General features: G+C 45.0%; 1 protein-coding gene across 1 annotated transcript in view; it reads left to right on the top strand.

Moving 5' to 3' along the window:
- The window catches only part of NTSR1 (neurotensin receptor 1), a 54,699-nt gene that overhangs the window by 13,877 nt on the left and 18,057 nt on the right, over positions 1-22,765 (top strand). The window lies entirely within an intron of this gene.

Genomic DNA, 22,765 nt, shown 5'->3' with positions numbered 1-22,765 from the left:
CAGTTTTCTCTTTCTTTTGTTCTACTTTCTGTCATGGTTTGCATGTTCTCCTCCAGTTTTGATGCTTTCTGGGCATCTTTTGCTTTGGAGTTCTGAGGCTTTTTTTTCTTCTTTTTTTAAAGCAAAACAAGCAGGGTTGGAGTGTGGGCTGGGTCTGCTTCCCAGAAGGCTGTCCTTGCTGCACTGTAAGGAAAATCACTTCCCACCCTAGCTGTCCCTGGCTTCCATCACTGAAAGTGAGAAGAGATGGAATGGTGCAAAGTGTTGTGGAAACTGTGCTGTGTAACTCTCCCTTTAGTGTGTGATCCATCAAAGTAATTACATGTGGTTCGGGAACCTCACGCTGCAACAATGGCATTCTCCTGTAGCTTTTCTATTTCCATCTAATTAAAATGTTATTGTTTCCTTCATGTTAGTTTGCATTTTAAATAAGGAGATAGGGACAGATTGGCTGATTGGTAGCTTATTCTCTGTGTGAGTAAAGATCAGCACCAATCACCCTGTCACACTTGTGCTTTCCTCTTCCTTGTGCATCTCAGACATCAGATTGCAGAAGAAGGGGAGGAAGAGGCTGGGGTTTGATGACACTGATTTGTTTCCTCTGCTGGGTGTCAGGAGGGGAAGGTGACATGTCCTTGCCCACTGCCTGGGTAGTCACTGTCTGCACAGGTTGCATTTTGAGGAGTGAAGGAATGTTCATCCCAAAACACAGCTCTGCTTGGGAATTTGATGGGCTTCCATCTCCTCTTGCCTTTAACTTTTGCTGTTTTTTATCACCAGCCTCCTCATTGTGTCAAGAGAGGGCAGGGAGCAGAGCAAGGCTGGGCACGTGTGGAAACATCCCCCCTGGAAACATAACTTGAAATAATCTCCATTAAAGCATGGCATGGCTCAGCTGCACCTCAGAGCCACGATTTGCTCCCCAAAGAGCCAGGATGCAGCAGGGGCCATCCCCAGCACCCTGGGCAGGCTCAGCAGCTCAGGCTCCACCACCCTCCCCATTCCCTGGCCACAAAGCCCCCCAGCCACGGGAGGATGCTCCTGGAGGTTTGGGCACATGAGCTGGGGGCAGAGGTGTGAGACCCAGCCCAGCTGGGGATGGAGGGGATGAGCTGGGGTCTGGCCAGATCTAAAACCTGGCCAGATTTAAAACCTCCCCTCCTCCAAAGGGTTTCTGCAGCCCTGGAGCACGTGTGCTTTTGGAGGGTATTTTTAGCAAACTTCAGTTTACTGAGGGTCACAGAGAAGTAGAGCATCAGCATCTGGAGGAGCTGTCATTCCACTTCCAGTCTTGCAGGAGTAACACATTGACTTATTTATGAGAGCAGTCAGCTCCCCTCTCCCTGTGTGTAACAATCTGCTTTACCTCTCCCAGCTCAGAGAAATAATTTTATTGTCAACCATTCTGTGCCTTAAATAAAACCTTAAAAGAAGTTAAGCAAGATTTGAGGGAAATAGAAATGTTTCCGGATTTTATTTTATTTTATTTTTATTCTTTCTAGAATAACCCACTCTTTCACTGCCTAAACCAGCGAGCAATAATCACTGCTCTGGCCAAAAGGAGGGGGAGGAAATTATTTATTTTGCAAGACAACATCCAAACACTTTGTACCCAGTAGGAGAAGCCTAATCTGTTGGCTGGAAAATGCCCATGTCAAGAATGACTAATCTGAGACCAAATGATACCTGGAAAATGAACATATTCAGTGCTCCCTGCAGAGAAAGATCCATCAAAATGAGAGGACAGGCTGTTTCCTCCTCCTTTGTTTCAGTTCAGATGAACTTTCTTCATTTCTACAGCCTTTTTTCTTTCTGTATGGGGGCAGGAGAGACAAAATACTCTGAAGGCACTGGCGGTTCATGCTTGACAACAAAGTTTTCTTGCTGTCACAACCCCTGCACCCAAATGCTGGGCTCACAAAAGCACTGATGCTTTGGGAGAAATCTTGACTTTCTCTGCTGTGGCAGGAACCCAGAGAAATGTTGGGTAGGCAGGCTCCAGGTGAGATCAGAGCAGGTGGGGGATCCCCAAGGGCACGCGGCTCCCAGAGCTCATGGGCTGCAGTCTTTATTCCTCCCTTTCCATGGAGATGTTCCTGCTGCACCTGGGAGAAAGATGGGAATTGTGGTTTCATGCTGAAATAATTTGTTTTCAAAGGAGAAAAAGGAGTTTGGGTCAAACCAAGAAGAATTAATTAAGAAATGTATCAGGGATGAGTTAAACAAAGAAATTAATTTGGGGTTACCAACTTAAACCTACAGCACTTTGTGAGAAAATTCAGCTTCTGGTTCAAGCTGAGGTGGATCACTTTGCTTCATTTTGGGCTTACAACCCATCTTTTTCTTCTTTCTTCTTTAGCTTAGGACAATTCTGAAATAAAGCAGGAGATCAGCATATTTTCTTATTTAATATTTTGAAACAAAATGTGTTAGTGTTTTTAGGGAGAAAACAAGTGTTTATTTGAAAACAGTGAAATAGTTCAGCATTTCCCCCTTTTTTGTCAGTACTGTGTATCGAATTATGACATGTAGCTTTTGGTTTCCTTACAAAAATTCATTTTACATCAAATTCACCTCTCTCTTAAGGAGATTATTTGTCCATAACTGGTGCATTCCTAAGCAAGGGCTGTGTCCTGTGCCCCCAGGTTTGTAACTCCCCACCTTCTGCCTCAGCCTTTGTGGGGTGTCTGGTTGAGCTGCTGGAGCTTGAGCCAGGGACCTCCAGAAGTACAAGCACAGGGTTTACCCTCAATTTAGGGGCTTCATTCTGCAGAGGGGTCCAAAAACACACTGCAAAAGCTGTTAGAGCAGCTCTAAGTTATAGCAGATATTCAAAGCTCATTATACAGGCACAGGAGTGTTCTAGGGCCACAAGATTTCCTTCACTTTTTAATTTTATTAGGGATTTTTTCTAATTACCTTTAGTCAAGGCAATTAGAACTGCTTCAGCTATTGGAAACCTCTTACAGGACAAAAGCATTTTCCAGTTGTTTTTGTAACTTGTGTTCTCACATCTCCTCAGTCCCTGTACTTTTCATTGCCTTACAACAGCATGTCATAACTCCTTAAATGCACAAAAATCTTAAATTCTCCAAACAGGTCTTCCTGGTAATATTTTTGTACAGCTTTCACTGTGTCACAGTGATGAGTCAAAGCACATCTGATTTGGCTTCAACACTCCCTGAGCCAGGTTCACCTTCTTTTAAGCATTTTAATTAATGCATAATAAATGAGCAAACTGATACTTCAATTGTCCCCTAGAAGTTAGGCACAATCTCGGCATTCTCTCTTGATTAATTTTGTTTGAAGTATCTGTCTTCAGTGTGTCTTTTTTTTTTAAATTATATTTTGCTTTTGCTCCTTCACTGCTAAAGATCAAATGTTTTTCCTTGCATGTTTCAGGTATAGACCAGAGAGGTCCTGGGGGAAGAGTCTTTAATAAGGTTTCTAATTTGTTCTAAATACATTAATCCAAATAGCACTCAAGTGGCTGGTGTCTCTCCTTCTTTATGTTTGGTTTGTGCTTTTTATTTTGGTTCTCAGGTTGTGATACTGGCTGTATCACTAAAGATCAGACCAATCCCTTTTTCTCATCTGTAGGATCTCTGCTTTACCAAAGGCTGTGCAGAAAAGCAGAATTTCTGAATGCCTATGCAGTAACAGAGAGGTCCTCACCTATGAAGTTTTGACATGCTTGGGTTAGGTTTGAATTCTACCTTTAGAATTAAAGCTGGTCCATGCATGTATTCATATAAACAACCTTTTTTCATGCAAAAATATCTTTATAATTACACTGAAATGGGATTTTTGCAGAGGCAACAGCTTTGTCTGCTCGTAACAAGTGCAGCTGCAGTGACCTGCATGTAGCTGGATGCCCTCAAGCTTGGGCTGAGTGAGGAGGGACCTGCCCTTCTCAGCTCCCTTTGTAAGCTGTGAACCTGAAAAAGTGGTCAAAGTTGCCATAGACCTGTCACTGGAGCATTTTTCCCAAATGAAGCAGAGCCAGGAAATAAAAGGTGAAATGAATGAGAGCTGTAAGTAATGGAGAAAGAAGCAGCAGTGTGTGTTAACCCTCCCCGCAGGAAAACATCTGCAGCAGTGATGGAGTGATGCTCTGCAGCTCCCCTGGGCTGGCTGAGTCCTGCCTTTGGTCACTGTCTTTGTCCCCATCACTCACCTGCTGATGGTAAACAGCAGCTCAGCAGGGAGCTGAGTTTTGGGAATGTTTAATTTCTTTCTTAAACAAAAACCAGTGGTGCCTCTCTGAGCTGGTACCTCAACACAGCCTAAACAGAGGGAACGACTGGAGTGACACCCTGGCACAGCATGCCCAGAAAAGCTGGGGGTGCCCTATCCCTGGAAGTGTTCACAACCAGCCTGGACAGACTTTGGAGCAACCTGATCTAGTGGAAGGTGTCCCTGCCCATGGCAGGGGGTGAGTGTTAAGCTCCCTTCCAATGCGATGAGTTTTAAGCTCCCTTCCAACCCAAGCCAGTCTGTGAGTTTGTGATTCCCACCAGGTTTACATGCACTGCTTCACCTTTCCCAGTATTTAACTGCAGAATACATGAAGGAAGCAGCATTTATCTCCTTGCTAACAACTAGTTTTGAAACCAATTAAAATACAGGAGACAATTAGGAGGAAAAGGTGCCATGACTCTTCCTTCTTTGCCCACGTTGTCACCTTTGCTGAGCGCTGCTTGCCCAAGACTTTGTGAGTCATTGCTACACGAGAGAGCTCAGAGTTTTGTTCTTGCACACTCTTATTTGATATCCCTCCTCCTCCTCCAGCATTTCCAGTGCCAGTGGAATAATTGAGAACATGGATGTTTTAATTTCCATGACTCCAAGTTGGCAGCACACGGCAACAGAGGAGTCACTTCTCCAAAATACTGCAAATTCCTCTAAACAACCATAACAAGACTCAGTTCTCTCTGCATTGGTGTAAAGGCAAGCTTTTGTCCTGAAATCCAAATTTTGCTTCATTCATTTATAATATTCATGCACTCAGTCTGCCAGCCTGGCATTTCATCTCCCCTGTGGACGTTTTTATTGCCTTTAGTCAAGGCAATATTGCACAGGAGTTAGATTGAGGCATGGAAAGTCAGATTCTCTAAGGTCACTTGGAGGCTTCATTTATAAATAAACCTTGCTAGAAACCAGAGAAAGTCACTGTGGAAATGCTTGGGAAGAAGAGGTTTGGGCCAGGCCTAGTAATTTTCTGCCTCTGTCTATTTACCTGAAGAACAGGAATAATAAAAACTTTCTCATACCCAGAAGGGAATGGATGGCTTTGCTTAATGAATCACTTAATGTCTTTGTCCATAAAGTGATGCATAAATTCATCATAGTTCCACCATTTCAGCACTGTGTATGCTACTCCTTCTCCATGAAAATTCATTGCAGTACCTGAATGCTGAGTGCTAATGAGAATTCTCTGCACTTAAAGGGTTGAAATTAAAATACTGCAATTACCAAAGTATCTTCCATTAGATGGAATTATTTATGAGAACTTGTCACTTAATAGACTCTCAGATTTTACTGAATCAAAAATCAAGACGTTTCAGGCCATTGTCATGTCTTTTTTCCCACCAGAGTGGCACAGGATCATCTCTTCTACATTGCCATGAGTTATTTGGGAGAACAAAGTCCGGGTTTTCTTATGAGTCTTCTCTAACCTTTGTGGAGCCTCTGTGAACAATTCAGGGCTGAATTGCTTCATTTCACCAGTTTTGATATTCATCCTTCTCATGTCTGGTCCTTCATGGAAAGTGAATCTGGAGGGGCTTTGCTGTGCTGGACTAAATTTAGTCCTAGGCACTGACCAGAGGGAACATTGCTCCACCAAAGAATTACATTTTTCAGGGCTTTTTGGCAGAAACAGACCTGAAATTGGCATCCCTTATCTCCTATGGTCCATCTCACATTTTCAAAGCTTGGAGTTTCTAAGGCCACACTCAGATCCAAACTTAATGGGGCTTCCCTACAAACAATTCCTTTTCAAATGGAAGAGGTAAATAATATCAGAAGCCAGCCTGCCACCCATTGTGAACTATTATTTTGTAGGTAGAGAAAATGCCTTTTATTAAAATACTGAACTGAAATGAAAAGCAAGCAAAGTAAAGATCTGGGTGAGTTCCTGGGAAAGCAGGTCCTTCTTTGATCTCAGGTAGGAGCAGACACCTTGGTTATGTATCAGAAAATCAATCTCTCAGTGTAACTGTGGTGCAAAGATGCCCACACAAGAACAAGGACACTCCTGGCAGCAGCAGAGGTACATTTGAGGCACATATTTATTGTCCCTGGGGTGGAGGTGAGCTGGGGGTATCTAACATGCCATAAAAGCAGTGTCAAAGTCCATCTTGTGTTAGTTAAAGCACTGGCAGGGGCTCACCCCAGAAGTAGATGTTTATCCTTAAAATAAATTCCTTGGTTTAAGGGCCCAAAGGGTCACAGTGTATCTCAATTTTTTATTAGCCTTTTGCAAATAGAAATTATTTTAAGAAGTGGGTAGGAATAGTGCTGCTTCTCTGTCCTTGCCTTATTGTTGAAAGAAGAAAAAAGACTGGAGAAACTAATTATGGTTGAAGTGTACCTGATATAAAAAAAAAAAACCAAACCTGAAGAAGTCATCAGTCACTGAAAAGAGGAGAATGTTTCATTATGAGGCCAATTTGCCCTTTATTGTGACTGATGTGTGCAGGTGTTTGCCTGCTCTGTGTCTCAGAGTTGGGCTCTGAGGGGATTCTCAGAGCCCTCTGCTCAACATCTGAGCTCATCCTGCCCCTCTTCCCATCCCACACTGTCCCACATCTCACAACATCCTGCAGGAAAAAATGGAGCATCTTTAGAACACTTTGAGACAGAAGTTGGCCACCAGAGTGGCCCCACCAACAAGGGCAGGAGCTGGAACATCTCAGCTCTTCTGCTTCTCAGCTGGGTTTCTGCTCAGGGAAGGGGAAGGGAGTCTGGCCCATCAGCCCTGAGAGCTGCCAGCCCCAGCACAGCCTTCTCCTCAGCCACTGAGATTGTGCCAAAGCCTGAATGGACCTGGGGGTTGCAGGAGAGTAGCAAGAGGACACCTTGCTGTCACTGCCAGAGGGGACAGGGACCCTCCCATGGCCTGCAGCCTTTGCCTGTACCTGGGATAGCTGTGGCCAAGGTGCTGAGGGCTGGCACGCTGCCACCCAGGGCAGGGAAGGGGCTCCCAGGGTCACAGCCAGGCAGCACCAACAAGGCTCTTTCCCCCAAGCCTGGCATTCCTGCAGCAGGCAAAGCTGGGCTTTGTCCTCCCCGTGGCCACGCTCAGGGCGAGTGTATCATTGTCCCTGCTAGAAATGAAGGGATGGGGCTATTTTCAAGCTAAGAAGGATTTATTGCTCAGATAAACGTCAGTCTCAGAGGCTGTGAGATTTTAGAGGAGCAAGCATTCGGTCATAGATCAAGAGTAGTCACAAGTTCTTTGTCACAAGGCAATATGCAAATTTCTAACCCAATGAACAGTTGCCACAGGGTTTATTTTGCTTTTCTAACCTATCACCTTTACTCACTTCTACTGTACTGCAGATACTTTTATCTAATGGGCTTCTAACTCACAGGCACACAGATGCTTCTGTTACAACTTCTAAACTCTCAGCTTACTCCATACAGCCACACCCTTACTTCATAACCCTTCACCATCTCATCAGTACAGTCTCTCACTTACTTAAGGCATATTCTCACCTACAACTACAAAAATAAAAAGTTATTATTTTTTTACTTAATATTTTTACATCAATCTAAGTTTCTTCTAAGATCAAACCCCCCGGTGTCTGGGGAGTTTTCTGTTTTTCTGACTCCCACAGCAGTGGAGCTGCTGTGTTTGTGTGGCTGCCCTGCCCTGGGCTGCCCCTGCTGTGTCCCCATGCAGGGCTGGACGTGTCACAGGCCAAAACAACAGCAGCAGCCCCTGCTCACAGCAGCTTTCTGCGAGGAGATGGAAGGGAAAGGATCAAAGGATGATTTCCTTGTCAAATTTCGTTCGGCGGCATCAAACAGAAGCGTGGATGTGTCGGTTCAGTGTTGGGTAGCAGAGCCAGATGCTCGCAGTGCTTCAGAGGAAAACTGCTTCGTTTCATTCCTTCAGCTCGCTCTGGAGCTGGTTTTTAGTAGAGAATTAAAAATATAAAAAAATTCAAGGCTAAATAGTCGATTCTTGGCTATGAATATTTATGGCAGTATTGGACTTGCAAATCAAAGGTAATTTAAATGTCAAAACTGGTGTAAAGTCTCTCCTTTGGAGGATAAGTCAGAAAATTAAACTTGATTACAAGCCACAACATTTGGAAATTAGCATCTTAGGGTATCAGTGATAAACACTTCTGTACATCTCCTTTTTAAGTGATACATTTTCAAAAGATGAGAATTAATTTTAATAAAAAAATGGTCCCTTAATTAACGGTGAGGTAATTAACAGGGAAATCCTGGTTGCATTCACGACACTGTGATTACTTCATCTTGCTAAATCACTTCCTCTCTTGCAAGGAATCTGATTCCACAACTCTTTGGACAGGAATGGTTCCTACCTGAGACAGCCTTGTGTCTGGGCAGCCTGCCTCAGGGATAAAAGCAGCAATTTTTGCACTGAAATTTTTGTGCTTCAAAAAGGAAATTATTTTGGTTAATGCATAGCAAAGGCCAATGGAAGTAAGTGCCAGCAACAGCAGCTGCAACATCTCCGTGAGCAGAGGGGGATGTGACCAACAGCCACACTCAGAGCCTTGGACAGCACCATGAGTGACTGGGGACCTGAGATTCTGCTCCTGATTCCTGCATTGCACAAGCCAGGACACTGGGAGGTGGTACCTGCTCCAGGTCAACATTTTCAGCCACTCCTCCATGGAGTTCTGTGGTTTTGAGAAAGGTAAAGCTGAAAAACAACCCACCTGTTAAGAGCCTGTGAACTCCTGCAGGAGTTGGAGCCACCATGGGGAAATGGTTAGAGATTCTTCTAAAGCTGCAATTAGAATCTTGATTTGAGGAATAGCAATTTAGACCTTTGCTCCATACAGAATTCAAAGAATTATTTAACCCAGCACCTCAGGCTTGCCTTATCCATCAGATTTTGAGCCAACCTCAAATGCTGGCTGCAGCCAGGTGAGTACCTCCACCTTTTGGAGTAAGGTCCAGAGAAATTTATGACAACAAAGAAGCCATTCCACAGGCAAAACATCTTTCTCATGCCAGTCATTAGCTGGCTGGATTATGCTTTAGAGCAAAGCAGGTTACATAAAGTCTGTGCTCAGTAATGACTCCTCAGCAGAAACAAATCTGACATTTGGCCTATTAGCCTCATTTGCAGTCTGCTCTGATAGCATTTGGTCTCACATGTTCATTTTGTGCTTTAATTTGGAAAAAAGAAAATCAATTTTGAGAAATGGGAAAGCATTCAGGGCTTGCCTGTGCTGTGGTTTGCAGGAGAGAGTCGTGACCTCCTTGATCTGTTTTGCCTTGGGTTCATTTTCTGAAAGACCATGTGGATTTGGGGTTACAGGGTCTTCCAGCTGCCCCGTCAGGCTTTGGACCCACAGCTCATTAGAACCTGACCTGTTCAATGCAGTGGCTTTTAATTGGCCAACAGAGACACTGCACCAGGGACAGATGGCTCATACCTGCTTTCCTCCCTACCTGTGCTGGATTTAGGGTTTCTCCCTCTGCATGTCACTTGATCCCACGTGTCCTCCCATACTGTCCTCACCATTTGAGTATTTCCCTGCTGATTTATCTTCATGGCTCTGTGAGGGGGCAGGGCAGCAGCCTGAAACCAGGAGATCCTCTGAGCTCCTTGGAGATGCCAGGTCTCTCTGCAGCCCTTTGTTTGTCTCGTCTCCCTGGCAAAATGGCTTTTCTCCAAAAACCTGCCCCCCACACACACCTCCTCAGGATGACACCTGTAATTCTTCTGTAAGAGCAGCAGAGTGCATAGTATTACTGTAAAAATATTAAATAGGCCCTTTCAAGTAGTCTGAAAGCCTGTGCATGAATAATCACCCTGGTCTCTCCTCAGGAGCCCATGGCTTTCCATGCAATAATGCTTCCAGACCCCAGGTGATGTCTCCACAGCAGCCCTGAGTGCCCATTGCAGCACAGGTGGATCCATGTGGAGGGTGGTATTGGCTGTGGAGATGTCCAGGAGGAATTGTGTCCACTGGGGACACTCTCAGAGCAGTTGTTTTCCCTGAAAACCCCAAAACTGCAGTGCCAAGATACCCAAACCACTGCTCACCCTTGTGCCCATCTGTGGCTGCAGTTCCCAGCTGCTTCAACCCTTGTGTCCATCTTGCAGAGAAAATGACCTGTCCCAAAGCTTCAGGCATTGAAATTGCTCACTCAAATGGAAATGGACAATTTCATCCAGTTCTTAACCTCCTTTGAAAAAAAAAGAGCTCTGAATGTCTCTGGCTATGAAGCTTTTATTTGCATTCCTTTCCACATTTCTCTGAGCCATTTGTATTTCATCCTTACAACACGGAAGAAAAAAAGGAAAAAAAAGTGATAGACACATTGATTGATAGTGAATGGGCTTTTTTTCCACCCTCTGGATTTATTCCTTTTCCTCCTCCAGCTCCTGACATCTTCAGTTCTCCAGCTCTCTTTTTCTGTAAATATCCTTAACAGTGAATGGACTCAGGAAATGTTCTCAGGAACACACAGTTCCGTGGAGAAACCAACAGCCACACTCAGATCACACAGCCTGGGCTAAGAAAGCACCTAAAAATTGTGCTGATTTTTAAAGGTCCTTCTCAGAATGAGAGGCTGCTCAGGATGGAGGCTGTTTCATCTCCTGAGGGTGCTGGGGACAGCAGCAGGACCAAGCAGCAGCCACCAAATTCAGCAGGAGCCCTGGGAAGTCAGAGGGACCCAGTTTCCTTCTGACCTCCCTGCCCTTCCCCTGGAACAGTCCCTGGATTTGTCCATAATGTTCACAAATTTTCTGCTGGTCTGTTTTTTTTTCCTTTACAGCCATGGCAAGTGCCCTGCAGGAAAAGGAGCTCATTTCAGCAGCCCCCAAAGTCAGCAGGCACAGCCCTGGAAAACAATATAATGACAAGGCTGTTGATTTAAGGGCATGACCAGAGCAGAAATACTGAAACACTCCCAGGAGCACCAGAGGACAAAGGTGCTCCCATTTCACATTGTATTCTTATTTTTTCCCCCACTGGCATTCATCTTAAAATCTGGGGATGCAATGTAATTAATGGGTGATGCAGAGCTAATGTGTGATAAAGACAAATCTGGTTTTGTGTTCAGTTCATGTCTTGCCCACAGAAAGAGTAAAAAAAATCCAAAAGGATTTGGCCACTGTAAAGGAAGTGGTCCATGAAATACAAATGTGCTTTCTGACTTACAAATTAGAAAAAATGCAGGGAAGTGACTGAAATTGTACCAGGTTAAGGAAGATCACAAAGAACCTGAGCCCTCCATGAATAGTGCCTTGATGATAAATCAGCATAGAAGTCTATAAACAAAATGTTCTTTGTGATTTGCCTTGCTCACACTGCTCAAGTGCAACAAAGAGAGAAAATTTTTGTCTTCCTCAAGGCACTGCCTAGTCAATACTTCTCCTTGGTAGCTCGTCCAATCACCTGATTATGGGATGCTCTGAGGAGCAGCAGGGGAGGGAATCGGGAGGGATGAGCGCTGCTTGACCTCCCCTCTTGGCTGTGCTTGCGAGGCAGAACGTCTTGAGGGAGAGCTGGAGATCTCTCCAGCCCACTTCAGAGCCTGGTGGGGAGAGGGACAGACAGGTACAGCCTCCTGGGAAGGACTGCCATGGAAATGGGGACAAGAGGGTCCTGCAGCATTTCATGAGAATGACCTCAAACCTCGCTCTGCTAAATGTCACCACTGTCCCCAAGTCTTTATCTCAGCCAGGAGAGGTGCTGGTGGCTGCCCAAGCACTCCTTTAGGCTGCAATTAATTTGTGTAAACTGATAAAAATTTAAAAAAGGTGAAAGAAAAGAAAGAAAAACAAAAGGAAAAAAAAAAGCCAACCAAAGGAAATAAAAATCCACATTGCCACAGCTTAATAAAGCAGCTTGGGGAGGAACAGTAGCATTTTCTCTGTAAATTGAGGTATGTTCCAAACTTCAGCTTTTAAGTTCAGACCCCCAGAGAGATTGTTAGATTTTAATTGCTACCTTAATCAACATTTATTAGTGCTAAGCAAAGCTCCTCATGGATTTAAAATTCAACCCAATTGTCAACTACTAATTACTTTAAGCAGACAAGCTGTTATTTTACCAGCTGTATTAATGAGACTTTTCAGCATATGTGAAATATTACAAAAGCTTCAGAAAAATTGATCCTGAAATGTAATTCAACAGATAAATTTTTTTTTGTCATGACATTGCTTGTCTCTCAGACACTATAGCATCTCTTACCCTCCTCTACCTCCACCTCACGTGGCAGAAATACAGAACCAGAATTGGGTCGGTCTGATGTATTTTTTCAATAGGAGAATGATCTTTTTCTTTCCATTTGTTTGAGTTTTTGTTTAACCTAACTTTCCTTTGAATTGTTCTGAATTGGATCTAACGTGTTTTTCAATAGAATGATTTGTTCTTTCCATTTCTTTGGGCTTTTGTTTAAATTAACTTTCCTTTGGATCCTCCTGCAGTGCGTACCTCATGCATCAGGCTGAAGGCTGTAGTCCTTGGGTGGCTTATAACAAAGTCTTTATCTTAAATCTTCAGCACCATCCTGGGGAATGGAGCTGATTTGTTAATTACCCTGTGCTCTAATGAGTTTCTGCTCTCCTGTCAGCCAGCTGCTGGTTGCATCCTAATTTTTTCCCCGCGAAGGGCAGGACAGAGGGGCCACTGCAGCTTTGCCCACCCAGCCCCTGTCCCCCGAGAGGGACCTGGCTGGGACACGGGTGGCAGAGGGGAGCCCAGCCCCTGAGTGCTCCACACTCATTTACACACTCATTCCAAGTGTAAAACTTGGAATTTGACTTGAAAACTTGGGAGTCTGACAGCACCACGTGAGCCAAACAGACCCACACGTTTCTCTGTCATCATCCACCTACCAGGAGAGTGTGGGAAGGAGGAGAGAAAGAAAGCAAGCACCACTTGATTCAACTGTTTGCTGCTCTTCACAGGCAGAAATCTTTGCTTGTTTTGCTCCTGTGCTCGTGTCTTTGGCTTTGTTCCCCTGCTAGAGCAGACTGTTCAGTTAGAATCCTGAAACAGCCACTGCCAGTGACTTCATACCCATGTGGGAAAAAGGCATCCATTTTGATTATGAGGGATGAAATGACTCAGTGTTGCCAGAACAAGAGAAGTTGGGGGATAATTGGCTGTCACCAGCATCTGAATATGTTTCTGATGTTGTCTTTGAGTAAATATCCAAGCATAACAGTCTCATTCATGACAACAGCCATCCCAAGCGTGAACCAAAGAAGAATGGAATGGCAAGCACAGGTTAGAGCAGCAAGGATCTGGATGCTGGCTCACAAAACCAGCTGCTGTGCGTTGTTTATGTGGTGATAGTGCCCTGAGACACACGTGCAGCCTGTGCTGTCCTTAAGGCTGTGGTGGCTGCCCCTCCAGCACCATCCCAGCCACACAGGAGTGTCAGATGTGCTGAGCACTTGCAGTAGTGGTGGAGAACACAGGAAAGAGGCTGATTTCCTGGGGTTTGACAAGGACATCATCAGCCATACTCAACATCAGCAGCAGTGTGCTCCACAGGGAGCACCATGCAGACACTTGCTGGGGGTGAATGTCCACCCCGTGAGCCCCCATAACTTGTGCAACCCAGTAGGAAAGAAGAACCAAAAGAGGACAAGCAGAAAAAAACTGCAAAGTCTGGATTAGGATTACTCAGCTGTCAGGAGCATTAGGCACGGTATGAACATTTATTAAATTCTTTAGAGGGCTGACAAGCAGCAGAGCTGGAGAAACCCAAATATCTTGTGAAAGGCAATGGGCAATATCCCTTTGGCAAAAACAGGCAGGAACCAAAATACCAGCAGATAGTGAGAACTGAAATCCAACTGCACTGGTAAATTATTTAAAGTGTATTTCCAGTCTGTCATTTGAAGTTGAATTATTATTTCCCCTTCAGTAGAACATAGCTGCTGGGTAGCGTGAGGGGGAAATGGTACCAAAGACCTGTGTGTTCAAAGGGAAAATGAACATTATTCACTGAGTTTTTGTTCATCCAAAAATATTGCCCTAAATAGTGCAATGGATCTGAGGAGCAAGGCTGAGGCCAGCAAACTGACAGCATATGAATTGACTTTATTCCTGTTTGCAGGCAAAATTGGGTAAATTGAATTAATTTACTTTGTAGCTCACTGTACCAGTCACAGGAAAGGAAGAAGGAGGGAGCTGGACTCAGTGATCCTTGTGGGTCCCTTCCAGCTCAGAATTTTCTGTCAGTCTGTGATTTCCTGAAGGAGGAACCGGGGAGGATTTGAAGCTTTGGGTTACTGATGATGTGATGCAGGATCATCACTGCTGCTCTGTCCCTTCTCTCCTCCCTGACCAGGTACAGGAAGGCAGCAGCTGTCCCATATCAAAACCCTTCCTTTTTAAATTCCACATATCCCTCTTAAATCAGTGGCAGGAGGCCCTAAATTAACTGAAGTGAGATGTAAAAGGCCCCAGATTCATCATCTTCATCAAGCTCAATCCTAGAGAGAACTTGGGTTATTTGGTTTTTGTTTTTTCTTTTCTTTGGCATTGGGCTTTTTTGATTACTCTTCCATTTTTCTAAATAAACATTTTTCCTCCAGTTTTATTAAGAAAATCCATGATATACAAGCCATTTCCAGTGTACAGTGGTAAACCTTAGAACCTTCCAATTTGTCTGTTCTCCAGTCCATTATTTCCAGTACTTCCTGAATATCACAGCTTTTCTTTCTCTTTGGAAGGTGGAATCAGTAGAGCCATTCAAGTGTGAGTTTAAAGGGCAAAGACCAGGAAAAGAGGAATTTTTTTCTTAAAAACAGTTATAATGGAGTAGGTTCTCTGGCATTTGAGGAGGTAATGAAAAGCTCTGAGTTCCCCTCTGAGGGGAGTTCAATACTTAGGTATTACACTTGTGTACGATTTGGAATAATAAGATTTATAGGAAACACTTACGGATGAATCATATCTTTTGCTGTTACTTACAATAAATAAATAAATCTGAAAATAGTTCAGGTCCCAGCATTGTAACCATGCATAGAAATGAGGTTAAATGATGCTTCAGGTATGCAGTCATGCTCAGGAATGCCACCATTATTCAGTGCTCTGACATCTTTCCCAACTCATCATGAGCAACAGGCCCATTTAAGTTGTTCCGCATCAGATGTTATTTTTTTATGTACAAATGTTTTTTCCAAGGAGGGAAGTTTATGAATGGGAATGTTTTTGCCATAGATATGATGGATGTTTTTTGTCAGTGCGCAATTTATTTCCATCTGTTCTGTATCTGATTAACTCCTGCAGAGTATGTGATTAACTCAACTTCTCAACATCATTAGCTGCTCTGCATTCCCATTATAGTTCATCAGTGTGGGACCACACACAGGCTCCAAAATGGTACACGTTGGTTATTCTTAAAACCTTAATCCACACTGCCTGGTTATTCTCTGTGATGGTCACAGCTCCAGGGAGAGAAGCCAGGAAAACATCACTACTGTGGAGCAGACACAAAATGCTAATGAAAACAGAGTTTAAGCAGATCCTCTTGCTGATCTCAATGCTAGAGCTAAATTAAGCCTTTTGGAAGAGTTCATGGCTGGTGTTATCCAGCTGGAGACAGCTCTGGAGGCATCCAGCCAGCACAGAGAGAGGAGAGGACCACTGCCCTGTGCACGGCCATGCCCTCCTGCTGTGCACAGGTTGTAGGTACTTGCACCTTGTAGCTCTCCAAGTGCAGCACAGACTGCAGTCTGCCACCCCAAGCCTTGTAGTAACACGGATTTTCTTCTGGTATAAATATCTACCAATACAAAACCTGAAACTCCTCCACAGCATCAAGCAGCCAGAGCTCGAGAACAAGGATAATGCCTTTTGCATTATCCTCTGGGTTGTCTTTGGAGGGGTTTTCCTGACACATCCTCAAGTGGATGTGTCAGGAGCAGATGCTCACGTGTCCTTGCTGTGCAGTTAGTGGAGCTCCAGCCCCACTGACACTAAAGGCTGCAGGGCAGCAGCAGCACAGGGACAGGAACCAGTCCAGTGGCTCAAGAACATCCAGAAGTTCCATCTGATAATTTATCTTTAGGCTTATCTGTTCTCTTTTTCTCTTTCTTCACCTCAGCACCAGTACCTGCAGTCTGCTGTTCGCAGACCACATCCAAAGCAGAGATAAAGCTGGGGCTCCTGCAGAGGTCTGAAATACAGTGTTGGCCAATTCCAGCTCCTGTGGCTGATGCCAGCTGAGGTCAACACAACCTGCTGAGTTATTTAATCAGCAATGGACTGGATAGGATGAGCCTGTGTTCCAGGCTTTTCTTGAGGATTTTTTCCCTGGGTAAAAAACTCTGGATGTCCTGCTCGTGTCTGTGTTCATGCTCACACTCTCATCTCTGCCCCAGCTCCTGAGGTTCAGCTGCTTGTCACTGCCATCCACCCCGTGTCCCCCAGCTGTGTCCTGGCTTCAGGCTCTGCCTCTGTAACCCAGAGCTGATCAAACAATTTGACATCAATACCTGTGACTGGGAGCAGCATTTTACATCATCTTAACCTTTCCTTGAAATGTCTGGGCTTGATTTTCAGCGAGTTTGAAAAGGTCTCCCTGAGGCACAGGGAAGGTGCTCCTCAGTCTCTCTGAGCTCCTGCAGCTCCAGGGGGTGAACAGGGGAGCTCTTTGGGGTGAGATCAGAGCAATTCACACAGCCATATTATCCACATGGATAAGGTGTGTGGGATGTGAACTCACCTCTAGCTGGGTAGAAGAGGCACAGAGTATATCAGGATGTAACAACCAGAGGCTTTTGTGACCAATTCTCAGGGTGCTGCAAAGAGAAAAATAATAACTGGGTTTTGATGTCTTGTCTTTGATTATTCATTAAGCTAATGATGGGATATTATATCCTGGATCTACACAGATATTTGCACCCAAAAGGGAGGGTTATTTCACACGGCTGAGCTCAGTGGGGTTTGTGTCACTCTGGTGCTGTGAGGGGACCCTGCAGGGATGCAGGATTCCACCACTGCCACCAAAAGTGTCTGCACAGGGCACGGAGTGCCACCCACACAGGTCAGCAGCCAGCTCTGTCCCAGGGTGACAGCTGTGTCACCCCTGCCACGCTGTCAAGGCTCTGGAGAGAGCAGCCACCCGAAATGGAGCGTGACAGGCAAACCTGCCCCAGATAAAACTGGCAGCCTGTAAAGGTCGAGCTCCTGCTCAAATGCACTGGTAGAGCTCCAGATACACACACAGGCTTTGGCACTTGGCCAAATATTCCTATTTACCCAGCATTTGTGCTCCCATGCCAGATGCCCTCATCCAAGGTAAAGACCAGAGCCAATGCATTGCAGTACTGGTCCCCTCAAAAAATTCCAGAAGAGATAAATTCCCTTACTAGGCTGTAGTTGTCCAGCTTCCACGCTTTTCCCTCTGCCAGTTACTGGCTCCAAAAGCAGGGGTTATTTTCCTCTATCACTCACAAACACTAACCTCTCCTGCCCTGTTGTAGCTGAGGAATGGCATTTACCTGACAATCATGAGATACTTGGCATGGAAAGCTGCACAGTTAATGTAAAGGTGGGGCTAATTAGATGATAATTTATTTACTGGGGAGGAAAAAAACCTGTGGATGGATTTTTTCATCAGACTCATCCTGTGAGCATCAAACACGAGTGCCACTGCCAAATGCTCCCTTTGGCATCCCAACACGATGTACCTTCCCCTTCCCTGCTTTGTCTTGCACAGATTGCTGTATCCTGGAATGCAGTACTGTGCTTATTAACGGCTGAAATTATCCACTGGCTGGTTAAAAAAATGCTAATTCTGGCTACTGAGTGAGATAACCAGTAATTTTGTAAAGTACATTTAGTCAAATAAGATTTTTTGGCAGCCAAATGTTGTTGTAGCAGTATGTACTTCCCTGATTGACATATGCTAACAATACTGCCTCCACAGTCAGGGGGAGGATAATTTACTTTCCATTTCCATTGGAAATGAGGTGAACCAGAATGTGGTAGATTGTTAAAATGTGGCTCTGTGGTTGAACAGATCTGCACAAAACCACAAATCAAATGATGTTCCGTATCCTCAGTCCTCTCCCTCGTCACTTCCAGGAAACCAGCAAGGACACATCTCCTCCTGAGTCAGTTTTCAGCTCCTTTGGGGTTTCTCACCCATTTCCCAGGAGTCTCTGCACTGAGAATCCTCCCCAGCAGAAAACAGGGAGGCTGCAGCCATCTCTCAGCACTCCCAAGGTGTGCACAGGGAAACGAGCTGTGACAGAACCTTAGTGGGTACAAGTGAGGTTTTCCCATCTCACCATCATCCACACTTCTCTCCATTTTAACTGTCCTTCCCACAGCCCTGGAAAGAAAGGGAAAAAATCACTCTGGGCATCCCAGCTCACTGCTGGAGGGGGCTGTGTCCCTGGAGAGGCTGAGCTGACAGGGACCAAGGATCTGACTGTGCTGTCACCTCATTTATCAGGCTACAAGGAAACATCTCTGATCTCTGACACAAAATCCCTGTCATAGCCTGGGTTAAAATTATCCCTTAATCTCAGCTGGCCCCCTTGTCCACTCCAGGGGCCTTGCTCCTGCTGGCAGAGCACCCCAGCTGCTGCTCCATGGGATGCACCACACTCTGCTGCTGCTGTGACCAGCATTTCATGCTCCACTGGCTTTGGGGGATTTTATTTACTTAGCTGGGAAAAAGGCATGAGGGAAAACACAAGACCTGTGTTCAAAAATCTTTTATTTTTCTCAGTATTGGAACATTTTCCATTTTCTCATCAAAACTCTTTCAATTAAAATGTTGTGAGTAGTTCTGATTCTTGGCTCTTCTTATCATAAACACTTACAGTGTTGATTTTGCTACTGCAGAAGAGGCTTTAGCCTAATGTGTTTGCTTTTAACCAATTCTCCAACACTTCACTCATTTTTTTCGTGCCTGTCCAAAATCTTGTGCTGATGGACCATGGGAACATTCAGTGCACTGAATGGCTCAGGTGATGGAGTTTTGCTGGGAAAAAAGATGACCCATAAACAGGTGTAATACTCATAATGTTACCCTCTTTTCCTTCAGATGTATCTAACAAAAAAAAAGATCTTGGCTTGTAGTAGGGATCCACACCCCATCTTTTTCCAAAGTGACCTTTGAGCCTGTGTTCCTCCAACAGTCACCCTGGAGCAAAAAAGAATAAATCTTTGCAAACCCTCTGATTTACAGACTTTGTTGGAGCCCTCTGGGGAGTTCCTTGTGGAGTTCTGTGCTCATCTTCTCCATCACAGCTGCGAGGGAGCTGATGGCTGCTGCTGCTGGTAACCCAGGGAAACCACACAGTCAGATAATTTGAGGCACGACTTGGCCAAAGTGAACCACGTCAGCAGGAAGCTCAGCAGAGCCCGGGGAGCAGTTTTCCATGTAAAAGATTTAGAAAGAGTCACAAACTTCAGAACTGGGTTCTGCTTTCCTGTCCCTTGGTTTTGCTGTCCCTTCCCCCGTGTCTCTCTCACACTTGTTTGGAAGGAAGAAGCAAAACTCACAAGGCTGAATTCTGTGTCTCACACAAAGCTTGATTTTTATTGAGCTAACTGTGAGGCTGATAACTGCATCATTTTCACTTCTAGAAGTTAGATTTAAATCCCACAAATTTCCATGTATTTTCTCATGAGCATATGAGGCCCCATCCTTAGCTTTGCTCCATCCCATGTCTTGCAAAGCCCTGCACAACGGCAATAATTCCTATTTCATATTAAAATCACCTTTGGCAGGAGATAGCCAAGAGATGAGTGGGATGAAGATTATCATCAGAGAGCCAGGAAGGCTCAGTGCTGAGGCAGGGCAGGACCCCAAGGGCTGCTGGCCTTGATGGAGCTGGGAAGGTCATTGTCACCACGCTGGGGACAATGAAGGTGTGGTACCTCTGAGGACTGGGGAGTCACAGAGGTGTCTCTGCCTCATCCTGGCATCCATCAGGTGATGAGATACCTCAGCTGTGCCTCTGGGGGTTCAGGGTTCCAGCAGAGGTGACACCTGTGCTGTCATTGTCCTGCTCAGCACAGCCAGAGAGGAGTGACTTGGGTCTCTGGTGTCACTGCTCAGGCAGTGCTGGAAGGGAAGGTTTGTTCTGTACCAGACAAAACATGATTTGGTCCTGAGGACTAATCCCATCCTACAGATGCTGCCAGCCTGGTGCTTGAGCAGCATTTGGGGTTTCACTGATTCCAGCTGGGACAGCAGCATGGAACTGGGTCAGTGTTCCATGTGTTCCATTCTGTCCACTGGCAAACATTGCAATATTGGATTTATTTTTTTAATGAGGATTTAGCACTCAGTCCTGGGGTTGCTGGTGTTGTGTTTGTGTGGGTTTTTAGCCTAGAGAGCAGCAAGGGCTGAGCCTGTCCCTGCACAGCTTTGGGCTCCTGCACTGAGCTCACTCTGCCCATTGTGGTGCTGGGCTCTGGTGGGCTCACTTTGGTGCAATCACATCAGTTTTGAAGGAGAGGAGAATCAGACTGAACCACGCTTGGTGGGAGCAGAGATGAGGGCAGACCCCCGTGCTTGTGCACCCAAATAACAGAACACAGGATTAGTGTAGATCCAGCATCACACAGACTGTGCTTTCCATGGTGAGCCAACATAAATCTCAGACTTTCAGGTCAAAAATGAGCCTGCACACTCTCTAAACCCTCCTTCCCAGGGCCAGAGTAGTCTGTGAATATCTGTAAAGCTCCAAGGGCTCCCATGGGTGTTCACTGAGAGCTGTAGCCACTTTAGCCCGCTGATGTTGGAGACACTGTAGAAAATCCCATTAAACACCTCCACAATCTTCCTGCTCCTGAACTTTTGTGTATGTAATCCTGGGATCCCAGACCACCTCCTCCTGAGCAAATGGGAAATTTTCCACTGACTTTGAGAAGTTGTTGGAGGCACCAGCTCCAGCAGCGTGCAAAGTCACCTGAAAATGAAGTGTTGCTGCACTGATGTGCACAGTGTGCTGGGCTCCCAGCAAGCAGCTCAACAGAAAAGCTGGGAATATAAAGAGTTTTCTTAGGAAAATTGGCTTTTCTAAACCTTATGTACTTTGGGACTCTGTGTTTTCAAATTATTCATAATTCTTTCAACAAATTAAAACATTCTGCTACTGGGGAAAATATTGATTTTTTTTTTTTAATATATGAGAGTTTTGCTACAAATCAAGGCAGGGAAAAAATCTTTAAATCTAGCCTTTTATGGAAACTATGCAATATTCCCACTTTAACCATAACAATTCCTAAAAGGGAAAGTCAATGCTATTCTAGCCAATTTCATAAGCTCTTTAAAAGACTTCACAGTGCAACTATGGAATGAATCAAAGCTTTCAAAACAGCTTGGAAAAGACTTTTAGAGTTCTGCAAAATTATATCAAGCAAGTACGATTTACAGCTAGGGCAAAATTTTAGAATGAAAACCAATAAATCCTGAATCACAGGTGACAGAGTGAAACATTCCCAGAGTTAAGTGGTGCATTTTGCTGATGTGCAGACGTTGTTCAGCAGTGGGGAAGAGGAAGGGCATTCTGCAGCTAAAGCCCAGAAATTGGAGTGAGGAGTTGCAGGGTTCATGTCTTAGTCTGATGTGGTAAATCTAGGCAATATTTTCCCCCATGTGCTCCAGCTCAGCCTGTCTGCATTGCAAGGGTTAAATAGTTGGTCCTTACTGCTTAATGATCTGTCTTAGCCTGTGGAGGCAGCTCCAAAAGATAACTCTTCTTTATGTACAGGAGGCTGTGAGTTCTTTTAGAAGCCTAGAAAACTGCTTTATACTTAATAAAAGAGGCCATTAGCAGCTTGTAGTGGTGGGGTGTATCTAGGAATCCACTCAGCCCCTGAGGAGCTCTGTTATTATTACCAGCACAAACAGGAGAGGATGTTCTCACCATGTAGAAGAGAGACAAAACCCAGCTGATGCTTTTGCTTGGCACGTTGAGCTCTGGAGCACAAAGTTGTACAGAGACTTGAACTATCCAAAGAAAACCTGGGCCACAACCACAGAGCCTGTCTTCATTCACCAAGAGAGGAGTTTCTGCTTCAGATCTATGGACAAAGGGAGTGTTTCTGATGTGCCTCTGCTCTCATGTGCTTGTGTGCTGCTCATTTCTCTTACAGATGTCCTGCAGCATCCTGGGGGTGTGGTTGGGTGATTCCCATTCACCTCCAGCATTTCTGAATCCCACCAGGGCACAGAGCCCACAAAGCTGCACCAGACACAGGGAGTACAGAGAACCCTGTCCGTGGTGATGGTCCAGCAGGGGTGGGTGGGTGGAGAGGGGATATCTCCATCCCAGCAGATGCAGCACCTCTTTCTAGATGAGGTTTTGCAACCTGCAGAGGGACCTGGCATTGGCTTGGAGTGCAGGGCTGTTCTGTGTCCTGCATCACTGAGGTGAAAGATAAGCCCCTGTCTGGGGAAGAAGTCAGCCTGCCTTGGAGCCCTCCCACTGAGCAAATTCCCTCTTGAGTTTCAGAGTTTCATCTTTTTGTCATTTTATCACTTCTAATGCAATTGCTTTCACAGCGATTTGCGGCAGGGTTTAATTCTTGTCAATATTTTGAAA

This window comes from Passer domesticus, chromosome 16, assembly GCF_036417665.1.
Source record: "Passer domesticus isolate bPasDom1 chromosome 16, bPasDom1.hap1, whole genome shotgun sequence".
Taxonomy (NCBI): Eukaryota; Metazoa; Chordata; class Aves; order Passeriformes; family Passeridae; genus Passer; species Passer domesticus.
This window is presented reverse-complemented; position numbering and strand designations above follow the sequence as displayed.